Below are 13,347 nucleotides of genomic sequence, written 5' to 3'. Positions count from 1 at the left end.
CTCCCGGTGAGGCTCCCTGCAAAGCATGTGCCACTCCTGCAGGGTTGTTTCAGATGCTCCTCAGTAGCCACAGGGACACAGAAGACTTCTCCAAAATGCTCCAGCACATTACCAGTGTTGAAAACCAGACTTTTCCATAGCAGAAGTACAGACCTAGCCTCAACCTCTGAGTTTAGTGGCTGTCTCCTCCCTCGCAGGAGCCCAGCAGAGACCTCAACAACTGCTTGCAACGAGTCAACATGTTTGGGGATCTCTGCCAGCGGTTTCTGTTTGCTTTCGCTGTTCTCTTTGCTATTATTATTTCAGCGCGCAAAGATGCTGCACATCCAGAAAGGAAATCGCTGCTGGATCCAAGCAGCACAACCACCTTCTGCATCCAGCTTTCTGCAGGCAAATCCCTAAAAAGAAGTCGCAAGCCCGCCTGTAGCAGCCTGTATCCCTTCAGTGTCATATTATATTACCATCCACCATGTTAGCAAATGGGAAAATAAGCACGGGCTGGATAGCAAAGCAAGAGGCTGTTTAATTACAGATGTTAAGAAGAATGACGTTTGTGTACATTCCACCCAGAAGTGGATTAAAGTGGTGACCTTTCCCGTGGTGTGAAATGGGTTTGTTGTGGAGCGCAGGCATCTCATGTCACTTCAAGATCTGCCAGACATTTCGTTGCCCCTGTTGTTTATGGTTAATGTTGGATGATGTCTCTTGAAGCTGAATCTCAGCAGCTGACAGCATTTTCTGAGAACTTGTCATCTGGACTCTGTCTAGCAAAATTCCCGGTATTGGGTGTATTTGTTCCCATTTGAAGGAAAAACAATGTTTTCTGGAAAAAGAAAGAAAGAAAAAAAAGTAAAGGGAGGATGGTGACATGAGTGACTCATAATGTTGAGCTGAAACCTGCAGAAGGATCAGCATTTGGCCCAAGGATCCAGACCCACGCCATGAGTCACTGCTATTGCCTGTCAATATGTGTGTGATAAACATCTCCGGAGTATGGTAGCCAATGCAGGCGCTTCACTGTGGTGGTGCCACAGAGGATTTGAGGTCGACTTTGCTGTGCATGGCCTCCCATGACCACGTCAGAGGAGAGGGATGCTATTTCCAGCCCACACAGGTACCAAGGTGCAACCTGGTCTTGCTTCCTTGCAATCCTTCTAGCAGGGCCTTTGCTCCAGCTCAGTTTTTAGTGTGCTGAACATGCAACCAGCCAGTTCTTTGCTGTTCTGCTCCTGGCAACAATGATAAAGCAGGGCAAGGGAAGAGGAGCTTTCATACCGGTATCACTAGCCTTGGTGGTGTGAAGTCCTCTGCAAAGGACTTGCTCATCACCTTGCTGCACGTCAGAGCAAGACCAAGCTGAGCACTGCAGCCAAAGTGGCCCATAGAAGCCCTTCCCAGAGCTTCCAACAGATGCTGGTAGCTCAGAGGGCCAGGCTGGGCAGCATGGAGATGCTATCTGGTCAAGGAGCAAAGGTGCTAATTGGCTTGGGTAATTGCATAGAAGGTCAGACCCAAGTCTGCAGGTGGACCCTGATTTGGTGATGAATGACTGATGGCAGTAATGAATGACTGGGGCTGCTCTGTGCCTGCGGCCAGGAGCTCTCGATGGCTTTCTCTTAACAGCTTACAGTACAAAAGGATCATGGGGTGGTGCTGCCCTGTGTTTGCTGCCAGCCAGCCTTCCTTGTTCTGGAGAGCCATCAACCTGAAGGTGTGGGTGCATTGCTCTGAGCCTGATGTGTTTAGGTGCTGAGGGTTAGGGTACATGGTGAGCCCTGTTTCACTTCCCTGTGGTGCTGGGAGGGGGGGCAATGTCTGCTGCGTGTGCTCGGGGTGCAGAGTCCTGGTCCCTGAGGTTATTGCTAGGGACACGATTTGATTCGGGGGAGGTGTGGAGCAGGGTGCTGCAGCTGCCCACTCTCAGCACCTACAAAGGCAGCCGGGGAGCTGGGCGTGCTTTATGGAGGGTGTGTGGGGGCTGTGTTACAGTTAGGCAAGCTGGAGCCTGGAAAAAGAGAAATCTTTCCTAAACCTGGAAATACAGAAAACTTCCATTTTCAATCCCTCCTCTTGCATGTGCTCCAGTCACAAACCACAGAGCCACTTGCCTTCTGGCCATGACAGGTGCCTTTGGCCTTTCCCCGTCACAGCAGTGGGAAGATTCCGGTGCCATCCCAGAGGCTCTGCTGCCCTGCCTGTGGCTGCCAGCCAGCCTGCCCTGCTCCCCGGGGCTCGGGCTGCAGCGGAAACCTCCCAGGAGGCTGGCTCACACCTTGCGGTAAGAGCCACACTGGAGCCTTTTTGGTGCTGCTGTGCTTAGAGATGTGAGGGAAAACCCTTGCAGGGGGTGGAAGGAGTGAGTGTCTCCATCACAGCCCTGCTTTCCTGCCTGCAGCATCAACTGGCTCCCACTCGCCCACGGGGAGGAACTACTGGCTCCCACAGATGCTGGGGGTACTGCTGGGGGGGGCACCTCGAGATGCTCCTGCAGAGAGTGAGGATCACCAAGGGCTGAGCTAGAAAAGAGTGACACCCCCGCCCCCCCCCCCCCCCCCCCACACACACTTTTCAAGCCATGGCAGAGGTAACACCTCTTTGAAAGGCACAGGGGAGGAGAAAGCCATGGCTCCAGCCTGCAGTGATGCTGCTGTGGGGCTTGGCCGGTCCAGGGGTGCATAATGCAGGGCTGCTTCAGGAGGGAGAAACTTCACTGGCATCACAGGGATTGCCCTTGGACCCATGGCGCTCGGGCAGAAAGGCGGGATAGGGAAGAGAGCTGAGCGGCGTCGGGTAGCTGCGTCCCACAGCCTGGAGACAAATGTTTAGTAGCCGCGTATCTGCTGGTGAAAGACTAGATAGAGATGTGGGTCTTGCACCTTTTAAACACTACATGTCCGCGGACTTGAATGTGGGGATGGGATTTGCATGCTGCTTTATTTATTATTATATAAGCTGTGCCTCGTTTACGGAAACCGCCCTGCTGAGACCAAATGTGTGACCACACAAAAAAAAAAAAAAGGGAGGGGGGGGGCAGGGAAATGGAGGCAACCTCTGGTTGCCAGTGCCCCGGCTCCAGCTGTGTGGTGATGCTTGAGGGGAGCTATTGCTGGACCTCCTGCTTCCCCTCGTGCTTTTGCTGCATCGCAAGGCTGAAGGATTTTATCACTAATAATTTCTTTCCTAGGGACAAATGGAGAAGGCCACTGAAGTCGGGGACTAACTTGTCCCCCTGTGGGGCCACTGCTCAGTGGGGTGCAGGTGACAGACACAGGGGGAGATGGCAGCAGCTGCTGCAGGTGGCATAAGCCAGTGTTCCCAATTTTGGGGGGCAGAACAGGGGGTGAGGGAGAAGCAGGAGTGCGCTGGGAGGTCTTGGCACAGGGTGCAGGTAGGGTATGAGCACCAAGAGCAGGAAGGGACCCTGAGATGCTCTGTGTGTGGCTGTTGGATGGCATCAGTGTCACCTCCCTCTGCAGAGACTGCCGCAATGGTCACTCGCTCCAGGGGAGGAAGAGCCTTTGTATGTAAGGGCATGATAATAGTAACTATAATAATAATAATAACAACTGCTGTGTAGCTCATTCTGCACGTGCACTCAAAGCTCTGTGTGGTCCCTGTGCTGCTTGTCTGAAACTTTATTTAAAGAATAATCATGTTAGGCAAGATATGGATAAGTTAATTATTTTTGAGGAGACTGATTGATCCCACTGCCCGATGAGCTGCCAGACTCCACCTCTGGCAACTGTCTGGCAGAAGCCCCTGGTCATTGTGACCTTGACCTGCTAATGCAATCACTAAACGAGTAACTCAAGGTCCTCCTGTTCCTCTGTCTGCTGATTGAGGGATAAGTGGATTCCTGGACCACTATTTAGACAGCTTTTACCACCTCTTTTACAGAGCCTCACATGGCATTTCGGTTAACAGTGCTGTTTGCTCTTGATCTTATTCCTGACAGCGTGGGATGGGCGGGCGGATGGTTTGCAGGGCTGCCGGCAGCGCCTGGCTGGGCTCTGGGTTGCTGGTGAGGGACTCGCTCCTGAGCCCCCTTCTTGTTCCCGTTATTGCTGTGAAATCCACGGGAGAGCCAGCTGCATAAGCAGGGGCAGCTGTGCCTTTTGCAATAAAATTGCTGCTACCTGGGGTGCAAAGAAGTTCAGAGCAAGCCGGTGCCAAGGTGCTTTTCAGAGGGTGCCTGGTGCATGTGGGAAGGATCCGGGGTGCTCTGCATGTCAGGCCAGCTGAACCTGCTCTGCCCCTTTCAGGGGGGTCTTCACCACAAGCGCTGCTTGTCCCTGGGGAGTGTTTGGCCAAGGGTTCTATGCAGTTTGTTGTGCTTCATCCCAAAGTAGTTGCTGTTAACCAAAGTGTTAAATAATTTGCTTGGTGTTCCCAAATGTGATGAGCACTGAGGTGCTCACCTGGTGCAGAAGGTGCTAATGCTTCACCCCTGTCATTTTTCAGCGCTCTTTCCCGCCAGCCTCCCTTTCCATGTGGCCCTGGGCAGGTACATTGATTTCCAAGCTAATGCAAACCTTCATTTTTATATCTTTTTCCACTTGAAAGCACCCCTGCGAGCAAGGCCAGATGCTCTTGCTTTTGAAGCATACATTTGTTGGGAGCTGAGAACATCCCCAGCCCCAATGTTGCTATCACAGAGAGTGCCTTTTGCATCGAAACAGGTCATTGCTCCAGACAACTTGCTCCTCCAGGAGGGTGCTGAGGCAGGAGGGGAGGCTGGTGAAGCTGCCCTGTGTGAGGGGAGGCTGGCACACAGCTTTGCCAGGCGCCCCCAGCCCTGTGATGCTGGGGGCTCACGTGGCTGCAGCTCATGCACCTTCAGTGAGCCTGTTTTGGGAGCAAGCTGCCTCTGGGCACCCTTTGCCCATCCAGCTACAAGCTGGGTGTGCTATGGAGAGGAGGGAAAGCTTGTGGGTCCAGGGACGGAGAAGAAGGGACACAACCAGTGGGAGAGTTGGGACACAGTGGGGGCTGGGAGCTTGTCTGCAGGGTCCAAGCTGAGCCTCCTGTCTGCACAGCTCATCTCTGGCAAGACACAGGCAGCAGCTGCACCATGCCCCAGCAATGGAGGAGCCCATCCTGCGCCAGGTCCTGCAGTCAAGATGTGGCTTAAGTGATTGGGTGAGTGTCTGTGTCTCTGGGACATGTGTGCTGGCTTATGGGCTCTGGAAAAATCTACCCATAGGAGCCAGAGTCACTGTAAATGTCACAGTATCGTCATCCCAGCAGTGTATGAACTGGTGAATGAGGCTCCAAGGCAGCCAGGCCTGCCTTAGAAACCAAACTAAATTTAAAAGAATTTTTAAATTAAGAAATAATTTATTTGGAGTTCCATTCCTGCCATCTGGTTTTGCATGTTTTGGGTGTGAGTTTTCAGTTTTCCCACTGCAGCCATGAGACTTGGAAAAAAAAACCAACCCTCCTTAAAGAGCTGAGACAACAATTTCAAGTGCTGGGCACTTAGATTAAGTATTGTGAAACCTAAATTGCAAGAGGTCAGCCCCGCTGATGGTTACTTTCAGACCTGTGTCGCAGAAGAGGAGCGAGCACACAGCTACTTGATGCTTTGCTTTCTCAACTGAAACAAAGATGTTGTGAGTCAGAATGAAACTTTCCATGGGGAAATTTTGCTTGGCCATTAACAGCAAAAAGTGCTGAGTGCTTTTTTTCCCCTAGTACCAGAGCCTGCGGTGAGCATCTGTACCAGGGGGCTCTGTGGGAGCCGGTTGGTTGGGGGTATGGGGTGCTGATGTGCTGCAGGAAGGCGAGGCAGCAGTTTTGCACGCAGGCAGTTTCAGGAGTATCAGCGCAGCACGGAGGTGATGTCCCTGGAGCTGCTGTTTCATACCAAGGTGGAACCAAGGAGGTGCAAATCATGGCTGTAACAGCCAGTGGGATGCCAGGTCCCCCCTTGAAGGGCTGTGCGGCTGTTGCTCTCCAGACCCATCACCCCCACCGAGTTGCTCCCCAGGGGAAGGGGACATGTGGCTGTGCCTGCACTGGTCATCCTGGGGGCTTCCCAGCCTCTGCACCAGCAGTGCTGAGTGCTGCTCCCACATGGGCTCTGGGAAGCAGAAAGAAGTCCTTTTTTTTTTTTCTTCCTGCTCCCCCCTTCTTTTTTGCTTCCCCATCACGTCCTGGATGTGGCTGGGGACCAAGGGCTCGCCCAGCCCGCCGGCTGGATGTCCAGGGGACTGGAGCGTGCGGGCCAGCCAGCCTCGCCACGCAGTCCTCCGTGCCTCCGCGGCGGGGACAGCCAGGGCAGCACATCAAAGGGGCAGTGGCTGCTCCCACCGTCCCCACCTCGTGTGGGGCACGCTCCCAGCCCAGTGGCGTGGGACCACCCACGCCGCCCGCACATCAATCAGTCCCTGGCTGAATCTCGCCACTGGCCACCTCCCTGACCCCGCTATCTCCCTCCTTTTCCCCTGGGATTCAAGTGCAAATGCCTGGGGGCTGGGGGCTGTATGGCCCCTAGCACCAGCCTGGCCCTCGAGGTTTGCCCCGGCTGATGCGGGATCTCCCTCCAGCTGCGAGACCGCCGTGTTCCGGCTGATTTACAGCAGGAAACATTGACCTGCAGGGTAATGAATGGCTGATTTTTTTTTTTTTTTCTTTTTCTTTCCCCCCTTCTTTTTCTTTCTCTCCTGATCAGCTATTGCAACAACATGACTTCCATTTCCACCACCCCCCCTCTTTCTCCCCAGTCTATGCCCAAACCACAATATTGGTTAAAAATATCATCTGTGAAAAGAAAAGGCAAATAAATGAGCACATCAAAGCCAGCTGCCTGTGGCCGTTCAGTTGGGAGCAGAAATAGGGCTAGGCCCTGGGCCCATTATCTTGCTGATATCTAATGCCACCACTTCAGCGTGTGAGAATGGAGCCTTTTTTGTCCGCAGCCGAGCGTACTGGCCCCGCTGGTGTTTGGGAGCACAAAGGCCGCCATCCACCCCAGCTCTCGAGACAGACTGTTGACATGTTGCTCTCAGATTTCATTCCTGAAAATCTGGGACTTTATGCCGAACAAATAACATGATCTTTTTCCTTCATCTGGAAAGGATAAAAACAATTGCTGGCACTTGGAGCAGATCGCTCTTTCTTTTCCTCCCTCCAGGCTTTCCTCGCGAGCCCCAACTTGCTACCCGCAAGTCCCAACTCGCATATTTTCATTTGAAAACTTTAAAACCATGGGGGGTGAGGGGTGAGAGCAGAGGGGAATGAAAAAAGAAGTTTTAAAAAAAGGATTGCGAGCAGCACCGATATAGCCATGAACGTCTGGCAGCCCGCGTGCTGCCCCGGCCCCGCCGGGTGGAGAGGATGGAGAGAAATGGCGTTTGCTGTCTGGGGGGACTTTCCTCATGGGGGAGTGGTGCCTGGCCCCACAGTGCATCCCTGCTGTGGGATGGATGGTGCCCTGCTTCGTCCGTTCAGGGACTGTGACAGCGGGGAGGGTTACATCCTCCGGGACCCACGCTGCACCCTCTGATAGGCATTGCACCCGGGACACGACGTGAGCTGTGACCATTTCAGTCCAAGGCAATGTCTGCTGGGTCCTCCTCAAGCAGCGGGGCTTGAGCGGGCACTCATCTTGTGCCTCATTCTCCTGGGCTGCTCCTGCATGGGGTTTGTTTTCAGCAGGGCGCTGTGGGGAGAGGGCTGCACCAGCCCATCCAGGCAGGGCAGCGGGCTTTGCCAGCAGGTTTTGTTTCCTGTAAGTACACATATTTTCCACCCTGTGTTTACAAATTTGTTTGAAATAGCCTTTGAACTAAATGAAGAGAATGCCTGGGGGTTAAAAAAAAAGAAAGTCACTGTTTTATCATTATTTATTTATATTGTGGTTTATTGATACTGAAGCCCTGTACAGAACAGGACCGGTACAAGTCCTGCTTGCTCAGAGCTGGTGCTCCCCCTGCTCTCTTATGACCTGTTTTGCCTCCCGCATCCCAGGTGATATTAAAAGGGGCAGCCACTTCTGCTCTCCTCTGCTAATGAAATTCTCCAAGGTGCTGTCACGCATCCCTGCTGTAATGAGGCAGATGTCTACCAACGAAGCACTTGCTGGACCGATGCCCAGGTGGAAGCGCTTTGAGGGGAATGAAATGCCCTACATGAAGTGGTGGGTGCAGTAATTAGGATCTCTGAAATTCCCCCTGGCAAGCTCACGTGGATCTTCCAAGTTCTAAGAAGCCAACTCTGGTCGCTCTGCTGACCATTACAGTGTGGCTTGATCCCTGAACAGGCGCAGCTTGACCTGGAGCACAGCACCAGTGCTGCTGGTGGAAACCAACCTCCTGCCCAGAGGGAGCAACTGCCATCAATGGTGATGCCCAGCGTCAGAGAGGACCGCGACAGCCTTGCTAAGAACTGCAGAGCAACAGGCTCCCTTCTTCCCTGGCTCTGCTCTGGGTTTTTATCAGGTAACGCGTATATATTAGTAATTTTTAAGCAGTGCCAACTGGCTGGGTTATCTGCTGCTCTGAACATGCCTCTCCCCGTCTCTCTCCTTTCCATAGCAGGAGATTATTTCCTGCTGGTCCAGACAGAGCTTGGGGTTGTTCCCCTTTGCCCCAGGTCTGCAGGGACCAAGGCTGTGCAGCCGGTGGGGCCACCGACAGCAGCCAGGGCCACCTCCAGCCATGCTGTGCTGTGCCAGCCACACGTGCCGAGAGCTCTGGGCTCTGCTGAGAGCAGGGTATGTTTTCTCCACATACAAGAGATAGGAGGAAAAAAAAATACTCGGCTTGAATTGTGGCCAGGGAGGTTTAGGTTAGCCATTAAGAAATGCTTTTTTGCAATAAGATCCCAAGTCAGTAGCTGGGGCAGGCTGTACAGTCTTGATCAAGGAGGGATTTTGAGAACAGAGAGGGAGAGGACAGCTCGAGGTCAATTCTGCTGGGCCAGTGAGGGAGGCATCAGGTATCTGAACCCTTTTCCAGTCCTAATCTCTGCAGCTCCTGGGTTTTGTGACCCCCCAGGTGGGTGATGTGCTTATCTGTGGAGCAGGAGACTGCACATTTAACAGGCAAGACTAACCCAAGTGGGCAGGCTGGAGCATGTGGGCTGGCTGTGCCACACTCACAGCACCCAAAAACCTCCCTCTGCCCCTGCCCTGCCAGCGCCCACCCTGTGCCAAGCAGGCACTGGCAACAAACCAACGCTTAAAAGGGGAAAAAGGCAAAAAAAGCAGCTCAGGCGATGATGGCTGTTGTAAATATAGCCCAGAGTGGCCAGGGGAAGGCTGAGCATGGGACTGCTGCTTGGAAGGGGTGGAAATACAAGGAATGACTTGTGTGCTTGTTTCCTCTCTCATCCCCGAATTATCCTATTCATCTTCTCCCCTGCACTCACCCCACCCGGTACACTCCCACCCCCCTTCATTCACATCTATAGCAAGATTATGCGAGTGTGGCTGGAGAATTAAACATCGTGGCTGTAATTCACACCAAGGAAGGCCTGGGCAAGGCAGATGCAGGGTCCCATCCTACCATCCAGCCTCCTTGGTGGCAGCCAGATGTATGGCCACCCGGGGCAGGGAGGATGGGGACATGTTGCTGGGGATGCTGGCCTGTGGGAAGGCATGTGAGTGAGCCAGCGTGGATATGGGATGCCAGCCCAGCTGCCAGCGTTGGTCTAGTGAGCCCCGTGGTAGCCGTTGAGGATGTACAGCTTGGGGACCCCCTTTGCACCCCCACAATGGGGGAGTGGGGAGGAGAGGAAGCCGTGGCCAGCTCTGGAGCAACAGTGACTGACGTTTGCTTGCTGGGAATCTGTTGGGGAATATTTTTATCTGCTGGGTGTGAATGTGCTACACGTCAGAGCCATCTGCCACACAGTCATTTTGGGAGAGCTGGAAAGTGCAGGCATGAAAATCTGTGAAAGAGAGTGTATTCCTGTGCCCTTCAAAGCCATGTGTCCCCAAGTCTCCTCCCTGTGGTGTCTGGAGATGGAGCTGGGACAATTTCTTGTCCTGCTGTGGGAGAGACAAGCTCTTGCATTCCCTAAAATGGAGATGGTCTTGAGCTCTGCACAGCAAGTCTCGTGCACTGGAAGCCGGTTCGGACGTGGGAAGCTGAGTGACACCCTCACAGCAGCCTTGCTGCACACCCAGCCTGTTCCCCCCATCCCCTTAGCATCTTTCAATCTTGCTTTGGTGTGTACAGCACCTCACACCCTGCTGTGGCAGAGCCTGGCTGGCGTCAGCACCCCTGCAGAAGGCAATGAGGAGCAAACCCACCCCTTACCCCAGAGCCAAGCAGTTACTGCGGGAGGTTTCCGTCTGCTGGATGGGTGAAGGAGCCCTAGGATAAAAATAAGCGATAAAAATAAATGGAGACATCAGCCCATGCTGAAGCACCAGATCTGTTTGCCCTAAAATATCAGGCCGTTGACATTCGAAACCCAGATTCAGAGCGTCACTTTGCAACTAGCAGAATCCCCCCATCCTTGTGACAGATGCCCTGGGTTAAACACCCCCTGAATTTGTGGTATCTGGGGTTTTATCAAAGGAGACTGTTTCCACTCAAGCCTCCCTTGTTCCAGCCCCACTGCTCTGCCTCAGGAGAGTGAATGCACCTGGTTCAGTTTTACAGTGAGCCATCTCCTGCTGATGAGCTGGAGCAGGGAAGACATGCCTGTCCAGTTCCCTTTCAACACTTTCAAACCTCCTTGTGGCCCAGGCTTTCCTGCCAGAGTGTAGGATTTAACCACCCTTAACGACAGCCAGCCCAAGGGCTGCGTTCAGCCAGGCTTTCCTAAAGGGTTACATCTGAAATCTTTATCCCAGAACAACCTCGCAAGTAAATTCCCTGACAGACAACTGGAAACACCACCAGGCTGTGGCAGACCTCTGGCCAGGACCAGAATTAGATCAAACTGAAAGCTTAAGCCCTCACAGGACCCCAGCTGGATTTTCAGATATAATCGGTGCTGCTTCTGAGCTTGGGGTTCCTTTCTGCTGCCAAGATTCGTTGGTGCTAGACGGCTGCCCCGCTCCCGCAGACCTGAAGTTAAAATCGATCCAGCAAATCCCACACAGGTGGGAATTACTTGTATTGATTTTTAGTGTAAGCCCGTACATCGCCGATGTGGACTCGGTCGATGCCAGTAAGATTTATACTGACTTAACCACACCCCTGTGAAAGGTTTGTGCCAATTTGTCTGGAGCAAATTCAAAGTGGTTTTAGTTAAAAAGACATAACTTTGTTGTGCGGACGAATGCTCGGGCAGGAGCAGCGTGGCTGGAGCTCTGTGCTGGAGAGGAGAGGTGGCATACTGGAGGAAGGTGAAGAGAAACTGCAGGGTAACCAGGTCTCCTCTGGTTTCTCCTTCCCTACCCTTCCTTCTCTCCAAAAAGCTGGCAGGGCTGCAATTTTTCCACTGAATGAGATGACGGAAATTTGAAATGCCAAGTTGTGCAAGGCCCATGGTATATGCTGGAAGAGGCTCCGTGCAGACGCAATGCGGGTGATGTCACCGTGTCTCAGTCTCCTGCACCAGGGCCAGCAACGGCTGCACCGGGTCTGCCCAGCCCAGGCGTGCCCGTGCCAGTGGTGGGGTCACCTTGGGGGTCCCCCTACATAACAGAAGAGACTTGCAGCCAACTTTGTGTGCGGGCAGAGCCGAAACAGCTCTGGCAGCCCTACAGACAGCAGGAGCTCAGCTCCCTGACAGGTAGGGGAGATGGGGACGTGAGCCCCAGAACTGGGGAGCATCCTGTGCTACCATGGCAGTCCTCAAGGTATCTTCTAGGGCTGGAAAAGAAACACTGAGTCTGGGGGCAGAAATACTAATGGGGAGAGAGAAGAGTTTTGGGGGAGGTGGGAAATTAGAAGTTTTCACCCTGGAAAAAACCCTCTTTTTAAAACTAAACTGCAAGTTTTTGGCTCTGCTTTTGTCTCTTTTCATCCTGGGAAAGCGAGAGAATTGGGGAAGGGGAATCACCCAAGCAGTTTGGGGTGAGGAGGCTGGGGAGGTTCTGTCAGATGTGTGAAAATGCTGGAGAAGGCGAAAAATTCAGAGAAAAATCTCTTTTTTGAGAGAGGCTACTTTTGTGTTCCTTAAAAAAAGTTTTTCATGAAAAATTTCAGGCAGTCCTATTGTTTTGCTGCAGCCTTTGATTTAACTACTTGATCAAGTATTCGACAAAACCCTCCGTGTTTTTCAGGAGGTTTCTTAAATCCCGCCGAGGTATGGGATTATGAGAAACAACAAATGGCAAGCTGTCTCTAACCCTGCAGACTTTCTCACTCTCGTTTTCTCTCTCACTTTGGAATAAAAAATGCAGTGCTCCCTGCTGAGTTCTCTTTAAAATTCACATTGTCTCTTCAAATAAAGGCTGGGGGGGTGAGGTAGTGCTTTGAAAACCAGAACTCAGTCATACATTGCAGGGCCAGATCCTAGAGGATTATTTTCTCTCTGGACACTTTATAACTTCATGAGAACTTCTGGCCTGGCTTGTCTCACCAGCTGGGTGTGAGTGGCCCCGGAGGATGACAGGGTGACTGAGAACCCTACACCCTTTCCCATCAGGATGACTGGATTTGTCTCTGGAGAGTTTTTAAACCATGATAAAGCAAACTCGAGCTTTCTTTGCCCTTGGGGATGGTGCAGCCCATCTTCTGTGCAGGCAAGGGATGCTCCCTGCATCTCTGCCCAAGGGGAAGCCCTGCCGCAGCAGGAGCCTCTCCATCACGGCTGACCTGGGCTGGGCTGTGGTAACATGGCCTTCCCTTGCTTTTGGAGTAATTCCTTGACTGCAGCCGCCTGCACTGCCCCAAGGAAAGCTGCTGGAAAGCTCAGAGCTGAGCGAGCATCTCATTCCCATGAGAAGTGCCTGGCGGGGCAGCATGGCTGTGCTTTGCTGTCCGCGGGCCCTGGCCAGGGAAATAAATAGAGGGTCTTTTCCTCCTGACCCGCCTGGCATTTCACTGACGAAAGCTTGAGAGCAAGGGGGTGAAGCCAGCAACTTCCTTTGCTGTTGTTTCAGCCTGTCCTTCCCCAACATGGCAATGAGAGAAATGAGTATCATAAAGGAGCATATTGAAATGTAAACTGCCACACATTTCTTTCTTTTTTTTTTTTTTTTAAATGCTGCTGTCACAAGGCCATTACAGTGTCATGGGGCAAATGACGTTGTGCCGGGACACAGCACCGGGTGCAGACACAGGGATGCTGCAGCAGGACAGGGCTGCCGGTGCAGCATCTGCACCCAGGGGACACGGACAGCGAGACCTCATCCTGCCAGGTGGGGAGCAAGGTCTCCTTAAGTAGTCCCTTTAAGTGACATTGCAGCCCTGCAGAATTGCGACAGTGTCTGTTATTCTT

The sequence above is a fragment of the Falco rusticolus genome, chromosome 14, assembly GCF_015220075.1.
Source record: "Falco rusticolus isolate bFalRus1 chromosome 14, bFalRus1.pri, whole genome shotgun sequence".
In the NCBI taxonomy this organism is placed as follows: Eukaryota; Metazoa; Chordata; class Aves; order Falconiformes; family Falconidae; genus Falco; species Falco rusticolus.
Note: the sequence above shows the minus strand (reverse complement) of the source record.